Here is a 9128-nt window from a genome sequence, read left to right on the forward strand (position 1 = left end):
GAGTGGAGCTTCCTCTGGGTGTTGTGGGACTGGCTGCAGAGCTTGCGCCCAAGGTCTGCTCTGGACCCTAGCCTAGACAGACCGGAAGGAACCCAAGTCACTGGGCTGGCAGAGTTCCTGTGGTGACAACTTTTCTTAAGGCGGACAGTGAGTTGCCTTGACTGTGAGAGGAAAACAAATCCCATCGAGATCGTTGCTCAGCACAGTTGGAGTCATGGATTTCTGTTGATTCTTCCCACTCATCTTGACTTCTGTCTTGTAACTGCTCACCCTTCCTCTGACATTTCGGTTGCTTCCATACGCAATGGCTCAGAAGAGTGGCTCTGCAGCTTCCACTTCTCAAGCTAGGAAAGTCCCGTGAACTGTGCTGACCATCGTGCCATGACCATGGCTGTGGAACTTTCCAAAGAGACATGGAGCAGAAGCCTCCTGTGCAGGGCAGCAGAGCTGCACCTCAGGAACAAAGGGAAACCTGAGAAGGCGAGACTGATCCCAGAGGAAGCAGAAGAAATGTGAGGGTCCAAGTAGAGTCATTAGATTGATTTTTGTTTTAACCCCTTACATTCTCTTACTGTGTGTGTGTTTTCTGGCAATTCCTCCAATTTTCTGAGTTATCCACTTCACTGTCTTATGTCTTTTTCACTGTTAGTAAATTTGATTTAAAATGATCTTACTTTGATTTGTGTATATGTGCATGTAAGTCTCTCTCTCTCTCTCTCTCTCTCTCTCTCTCTGTGCATGTATATATGTGTACATGTTTTTGCATAGGTCAGAGGCCTACAGTGGGTATCTTGCTCTATTGTTTTGCACCTTGCTTTTGAAGAAGGATCTCTTACTGAGCGTTTGAAGTTGGAACTCATCAATTCAGGCTGGCTGGCCAACAAGCCTCTGGAATCCTATCTTCATATATTCCTAGTGCTGTGCTTGCAGAGGTACATTGCTAGGCCAGGCATGTTTTTACATGGATGTTTGGGTTCAAACCTCACGTCCTTGTGTTTGTAACCTATCTCCCCAGTCTCTTGGCTTTCTTTTACTTTAAATTAAGCTTCTTTTCTTTTCCAGCTGGTAAATGTGTTAATATTTATGTCAAATACAACCCCAGGTCTTATTTTAGCACATTCTTTCAGAGGTCTCAGGTCTCCATGGTCAAGTTCTGGAGGCAACTTCTTACTTTAGATCGTATAGCAGAATCTTCATCATATTTCAATAGTAGAGACTAAAAGTCCCGGAATTTCTCCATTTCATTTTCATTTAAATTTGAACTACATAAGGCCCATTGAAGATATTTTAATCTTTGCATTTAGCATAGCTAACATATCAGATGTGATGACTGGTTTTCATTGGTGACTACAGGAAGTAACATTTGGTGCCACAAAAATGCTTTGGAGTTAAAGGGGCCTCAGCCTGTCATGTAAACATACGGTGACTCCGAAAGCTAATGGTGCTGAAATAATATTCCACATATAAAACAGTAAGTGCTGAATGCCCAGAGCAGTCTAAGCAAGGAAGTAACTTATACACTTGGACAAGCCAGACAGAATCAGACTTAGATAATTCTGAGGAACATGCCTAATGTAAGAGATGAATTTAGGTCACATGCCTAATGTAAGAGATGAATTTAGGGCACATTTCATACACCATGTGTTCATCAAGCTCTGCAGTTTCTTCGCAACCGTCACCTGGTTGTCAAGTTTTTACTTGATATTTTTAAATAGACACTTGACTTTTTTTTTTTTTTTTAAAGATCTGGCCTCACTGATACTTAAGCATGATATCTAGGTTAGTGTTAGAATAATTACCTTCTTCTGTTTAAAATAGTTCTAAAATTAATTGTTCAAAATTTGCTTCCTCTATAAACTAGAGAAATTGTTCCTTAATATTATTGTAGATAATAAGAGAAAGAATTTTGAGTTTCTTCTATTACTGACTGAACACATTTAATCAACAAAATACATTTAATAATCTGTTATAGGCCTAGGAGATTAAAAAAAAAGAGTCAGAGTTCATTTTGCTCTCGGGGGCATTATGCTCTGTCTGTGTGTGTGTGTGTGTGTGTGTGAGAGAGAGAGAGAGAGAGAGAGAGAGAGAGAGAGAGAGAGAGAGAAAGAGAGAGAGAGAGGAAGATATAGTAGCAGAAAACTGGGACACACAAAATGTAGAGATTGAGCACAAATGGAAGAATTCGCTTTGGGAGGCATGGGACCAGTCAGACATGCCTCACAGGGGAGCATCTATTAAGCCTTGGTGTTTCCCTCTTGGTCATATTTTGTCTTTCTCCCACAGCTGGAATCCATCATTTTACCCTTTAACATGAGAAGAAACTTTTGAAATTAGTGATATTGAGAAGACTGTAATATATATGTACCCTCAGTTGAGGTGTTCCTGACAACATGAGTATTACTATGACTATTGTCATGTAGATTTTTATTCTACATAGGGAAGGGGAATGTAAACAAGTAAACTATTCCTATTTGAAAAGTCAGTTACTACTAACAGTCATCTCAGTTTTTGCTACATATGCATTAAATTCTGTAGGAATACACGGGTATGCAAGGTATTTTTTTCTGTCTGTAAGAGGTATTTCTGTAGGATTGTGATTATTTTAAGTTGGTGAATTTTAAATGTTAGTGTTTTTTAAGAATTTATTCATTTATTATATGTAAGTACACTGTAGCTGTCTTCAGACACACCAGAAGAGGGAGTCAGATCTCATTTTTGATGGTTGTGAGCTACCATGTGGTTGCTGGGATTTGAACTCAGGACCTTTGGAAGAGCAATTAGTGCTCTTAACCGTTGAGCCATCTCACCAGCTCGTTTTTTTTTTTTTAAATGAACATGTGTTTGAGTGCTTTACAAGATATATTACTTTTCTATTGCTGTGAGAAAACCCACAACCAAGACAACTTATGAAAAGAAGTGTTTAAATGAGTTTAAAGATCTAGAGTAGAGTCCATGATTAAGGCCTGGTGTCAGGGTCACCTAAGAGCTCCTATCTCAAACTCCATGCAGGAGGAAGAGTCCACACCAGGAATATCATAAGTCCTTGGACACCTCAAATCCACTTCCAGTGACATGCTTCATCTACAAGAGCATACCTCTCAATTCTTCCCAAACAATTTCACCAACCAGAGACCAAATATTCAAACATATGAGTCTATAGGGGCCATTTTCCTTCACACTACAACAAATGGTAGAATACCAGGTGGGACTTTGGTTTCAATTATCATTCAAAATTTGTTATTTCCTGATTTTCAATTTTCCAATTGGCATGTGTTCTAAGTGTTAGTAGATGTGATTGGGGAAATAGCTTATAATTTAGGAAGGTGAAAATTGTAGGAAAAGGTGACATGTTTCACGGCACACCAACTCTCCCTGATTAGTTTATTACAGGTTTTGGTAACTTCAATTCTTTGAACAATGTATCTACAAATCTTTGCAGTGCATTGCAGATGATGGGTGAGAGGGAGGAGTGTGGCGTGGCTGGGGCCACCAGGACATGATAGCGTGTGCTGGGGATCCAACCACTTAAAAAGAGTAAGGAAGATGGGCCCTGGTCTACCTTGAGTTACATATGACTTGGTTTGGGAAGTAGATGTGGATTTTGAGGAAGAGAATAATTCTTTATCCTTGTAAAAGTCATATGACCATGATTTTTAGGTGGAATCCATAAGTGACTGTCCTGCTTCTTATCTGTGTTACTGGACACAGATTTAAGGAATCCACTCAAAAACTGGGAATTGGACTCTTACTCATCCACAAGAAATGGTGGTGAATTGAGGCTCTGGGCAAGGCATTATGAAAATGGTTTTTAAATGCTGGTGGATTAAGACCGGAAAGTGTCTTTCCCAAATGGTTTTATTTTTCAGAGCTGAAATTAATGTCTCGTGACACACCTGCACAGAACGTGTGGAGTTAAAAATGTTTTCTGAACAGGACTCAGCGGGTGCAAAGAAACTAGATCATCCTTCAACCTGGTTTTAAAATACAGAACTTGCAGTTCCTATTTCAAGATCAGGTATAAAAATAAGTAATGTATAGTGGAAAAATTTTCATTAAATTTAACATTTGTGTTTTTTAGTGTAGGGTTATTGTTGATCAGTCAATAGGTATCTGCCAAGAAGTACTTCTGTGACTTTAAATTGTTATATCACTTTGTTCATTTGCCACCCATTATAACTGCTATATGTACCAAGTGATAACTCCAGTAAAAATCATTTCCTTTTAAAACATTTTCTCTTTGATAAGTGGATATTAGCCCAGAAGATCAGAATACACAAAGTACAATCCACAAACCACAAGAAACTCAAGAAGAAGGAAAACCAAAGTGTGGATACTTCAATCCTTCTTAGAAGGGGGAACAAAATACCCATGGAAGGAATTGCAGAGACTAACTATGGAGCAGAGAATGAAGGAAGGACAATCTAGAGACTGCTCCACCTGGGAATCCTTCCCATATTCAATCATCAAATCCAGACACTATTGTGGATACTGGCAAGTGCTAGCTGACAGGAGCCTGATATAGCTGTCTCCTGAGAGGCTCTGACAGTACCCAACTAATACAGAAGTAGAGGCTCACAGCCATCCATTGGACTGAGTACAGGGTCCCCAATAAACGAGCTAGAGAAAGGACCCAAGGAGCTGAAAGGTTTGCAGCCCCTTAGGATGAACAACAATATGAACTAACTAGTACCCTCAGAGCTCCCAGGGGCTAAGGCTCCAACCAAAGAGTACACATGGTGGGACTAATGGCTCCAGCAGCATATGTATAGCCTAGTTGGTCATCAATGGGAGGAGAGGCCCTTGGCCCTGTGAAGGTTCTATGTCCCAGTGTAGGGGAATGCCAGGGCCAGGAAGCAGGAGAGGGTGGGTTGGTGAGTGGGGGGGGGAGAAGAACAAGGTTTTGTTTGTTTGCTTTTATTTTATTTTGTTTCTTTTCTTTTTTCTTTTTTTGGAGGGGAAACTGGGAAAAGAGATATATATGACATGTAAATAAAGAAAATATCTAACAAAAATTTCAAAAAAAAATTAAAAAAACCATTTTCTATATTTGTATAATTGCCTACATGGCCCTGGGAAAACTATAGAACATTTTCTTACTAAAAATTTGTGTATTTCAGTTACTTAAGCTTTGAAGTTTAATCTCATGTCACTAGAACATCACTTTTAACTTTTAAAACTTTTCATCATTCTATTTTTGTTATGAGTACTTGTTTCTAGGCCAGGTTCAGATAATCGAGGGCTATATGAGCAGTTTATGTTGTCTTGATCTAAGTTATTCTGTAACCATACTCAGAAGTAAAGGGAAATGCAGGCATCTTTCTGAAGACAGGCTTAGACACTCTAACCCAGGAATTTAATTTTCTTCCTTTCTGTAGCAGAGGGCTCGATGCAGCTAGGCCACCAATCCTGGGTATCACCAAAAAGACAGGGGATGGACTGCCCTGTTAGAACAAAAGCAAACAATCCAGTCATTGTCACAGTATGGGTCTCACAGTTCAAATCACCTCTACTCAAAGCTAAACTTTTGAAATCTTTGTAAGAAACAATCACTGTCAAAACTGAGATCACTGTCATCGGTAAGCTGGAAGTGATTCAGGCTTGTGTCACACTCAAGATGTGGCAAGAAACAGTTTGCTGTTAGGTCACTGAAAACAGCATCGAGCCCAACAACGTATGCTGACCATTGTTCGCTGATTCCCCTCTGACCCTGGAAGCTGGTTACTCCTTCTGGATATGATATCGTTAATTAAGTTTCCCTTGCTAGTAATTGGTCTATGACTTTTCCATCTTGACCTGCTCTGTGGGATGACAGTAAGCTATGCCTTCCACCCAGCAAGAGAATGCTGGTCCAGGTCTTTCAGTGACAGAGCTCGTCACAACGTTTACGCTCGTCACCTGGGTTCCTCCTTTCTGGGACATTTCTTTGTATTTGTTCTTAGTTTTATAATTTTTGGCCTATTTACTTGGAAACAATCATATATTTACCTAGATAGGCCACAGATATGTTGTGGGAAAGTGGCCTTAGAATCAAAGTGAAGAGGTCTTTTTTTTTTTTTTGACTGTCCGAAATTGTTTATTGGATATGAATTTTACAAATATCACGTGTATTAGCGGTAACGATGGAGCTGGAGAGTATTGCATTTCTCCAGGCTGCACGGCGAGAATCACCAATAGTGTGGTGGAACTTGTGGCCCTCTCCAAGGGCCACGGCTCTTTCAGCCAGCAGTTGTCAGCCCACGCATCTCTCTGTGCTTGTGGACTGGTTTGGTGATCCACTGGGTGTCAGGATTTCTTCTGATAGCTTTATGGAATGGATCAATGAGGATAACCTCAAAAAATTTATATGTGGAATCTTCACCAACCCAGTAGGAATTTAGGACGCTCAAAGCCCCACAATGACTCCCAGCTCTCTCCTCAGCAACAGACTCAAGGCTTCGGGCAAATTTCAGTTGGTTAACACCATGGTGGACAGGCTTGCCGTAAGTTGCACCCTTAGGAACCAGGTGTTTACGACCACCACGGCGGACACAAATCCTATAAAGACATAGCTTGGCTTAGCCTTGTACCCCAGTCTTCTCGCTTTATCAGGCTGGGTGGGGCGTGGAGCCCTGTGCAGTGCAGAGAGCTGGCGGTGTTGCCAGCAGCGGACCCTCAGACGAAAACGCATCACGTCGGACTGCTTCTTCCTCCATAGCTCCTGGATGTATTTGTATGTACCCATCTTGGCTCTCCTGATGGCTGCCACCCAAAGTGAAGAGGTCTTATTCCTATCTGTGATAACTACTGATACCCAGCTCATGTTTCTTTGTACCCCAGTTTCGCTTTCTGTAAAGTAAGGATAATAATTTCCACCTCACAGAATTAAGTGTGACTACATGAAACATGTGTGGTGTTAAGTAGTAGATGTGTCTTGTAAGTGCCTTAGCTCATATTATTTTATAATTTGAAAATCCTCTAAATAATATTTGGGGACCATGAATGGTTTGTATTTTGTGGTTACAAGGTTGTAAAATAATTGCCGATTACAAACAGTTTTAACTAGTTTAAATTACCTTTTTATTTTAATTAACTTTTTTTTTTAGTCTTACAGTGAATTCTAATCTAGCCTTGAACTTTTGATTTTCCTGAGTTAGACTCTCAAGTTTTGGAACTGAAGGCATATATCACCATGCCTGACCCTGTCATTTTTTTCTTTTAAAGATTTATTTGTTTATTTATTTGTTTATTATGTATATAATACTCTACCTACCTGCAGGCTAGAAGAGGACACCAGATCTCATTCTAGATGGTTGTGAGCCACCATGTAGTTACTGGGAATTGAACTCAGGACCTCTGGAAGAGCAGCTAGTGCTCTTAACCTCTGAGCCATCTTTCCAGCCCAATATGTCACTATTTTTATAGCCTCACACTAGTCCTAGATTTGCAAACTCTTACTTTTAGTAGGGGTATTATCAAAACACTCCCATGACATTTTCATTTAAAGCTCTGATGCCTAGCAAGATTATTGGGATCTCTGCTTGGATTCAGATGGACTTAGTAATGTGTCATCTCCAGTTTGTCCAACTGAGAGATCTGTTTTAATTTTAGGTTCTCTTTGGTATCTTCAATTTCTTTGTAGATTTTTAGACATAGACAAGTAATCTCAAAATGCTGCGCATTTTTCTTATATTACCTTTATTGGAAGAGATATGATTTAATGTAACCACAATAAAATTCTAATATTTCTATAGAACTCTATGTTCATCAGAATGTCTCTTTTTAATTTCATAGTCATATTGACTGTGCTAATATGTGGAACAAAATAATAATAGCATTATAATTTAGATGAGGAACATAAGCTCTAGAAGACTGATCGGTTAGAATTAGCTGTTAAAATATCTCATTTGCATGATTGTGTTTGTTTTAACTTGTTTATTAGTTATTATTACCATCATCATTGTGTGTGTAGGGAGGATACGTGAGCCACTGAATGCACAAGGAGCTCAGAGAAACTTATTAGTTATCGTTTCTCACCCTCTGTGGTGAGTTCCATGTTTCTGATTCAGGGAGCCAATCTTGCACGGCATGGGACTTTACCTGCTGAGCCATCTTGCAGACCCTGCTGGATTAATGTCATCAAATAAGGTACAGTTTATTAGATAAAGTAACCTGTTCCGGATCCTGAATTCTCTGAATCTTTAATGCACAAGATTATGTCTCTCTCTGTATCATAGGAGGTATATAAAAACACATGCCAACATTTCCTCCTTCCTCAGCTCAGCTCTTAGTGAACACCAATACAGTGTGCTGTTTAGAGAGCCCATTGCCATAGCTGAGAAAACAAACGGACCTGCCCAAATCCAAGGACTGGAAGTGGAGATATGGTGTGTGCCAGAAGCTAGACTTAATGATGGTCTTGTGAGATTGGTAAGCAGGAATACCGAAGGCCTTAGCAGTGATCAATATTCCCTAGCATGCAGGTCCCTCGACACATTGCCCATTGGCTCAATATTGCATGCATGCAATCTTCCTGGATATCTAAGTCTTATTTCTGCATAGGGCATTCTTTTTCTTTTTTTCCTCAATTACTTCTTTCTCACTGTCTTTTTATATGTATTTATCAAAGATTTTGTTTTACTGACTGCTTTATCCCTTCTCCAATATCCATTTGCCTTTTATTTCAAACACATATTCCGGGCATGTGTGTTTAGCAAAGTCTGCAAGCTGTTTGTAATTTTCCACAATGAGCAAACTTGAGTGAGAGCATCCAGGAGGCTCCAACAAGCAGGAGTTGGCCAGCAGGGGCTCTGTGCTCCTACTTATACTGTAAATTTAAAGCCTAAGCTTTCTTATGGCACTTTTTTGTTATTGTTCTTAAGAACAGGCCACCAGGTTTTCATTTCCTACAGTCCTACCTAATAAGGCATCCCTTATTCTTCTGCTGCATAATACTCACAAGAGTGTGTGGATGTGAGCACCCAAAACACACAAAACAAACTCAGCAATGACCTCCCATAAATCTCACTCCAGAAGAAGAATAAAGATAAGTTCATTCCAACAGCAGGCCAGGAAAAATGGGCAAGCTAAACATGGTAACAACTTCGAACTGAGAACAAAGACTGCTGTATTCAAACAGTCATGTTGCTTCT

General features: G+C 39.8%; 1 pseudogene; it reads right to left on the reverse strand.

Annotated features, from left to right (window-relative positions):
• Positions 1 to 6107: 6107 nt before the first annotated feature.
• Positions 6108 to 6723, reverse strand: LOC116094339 (annotated as a pseudogene).
• Positions 6724 to 9128: the final 2405 nt, after the last annotated feature.

Source organism: Mastomys coucha, unplaced genomic scaffold (genome assembly GCF_008632895.1).
Source record: "Mastomys coucha isolate ucsf_1 unplaced genomic scaffold, UCSF_Mcou_1 pScaffold16, whole genome shotgun sequence".
In the NCBI taxonomy this organism is placed as follows: domain Eukaryota; kingdom Metazoa; phylum Chordata; class Mammalia; order Rodentia; family Muridae; genus Mastomys; species Mastomys coucha.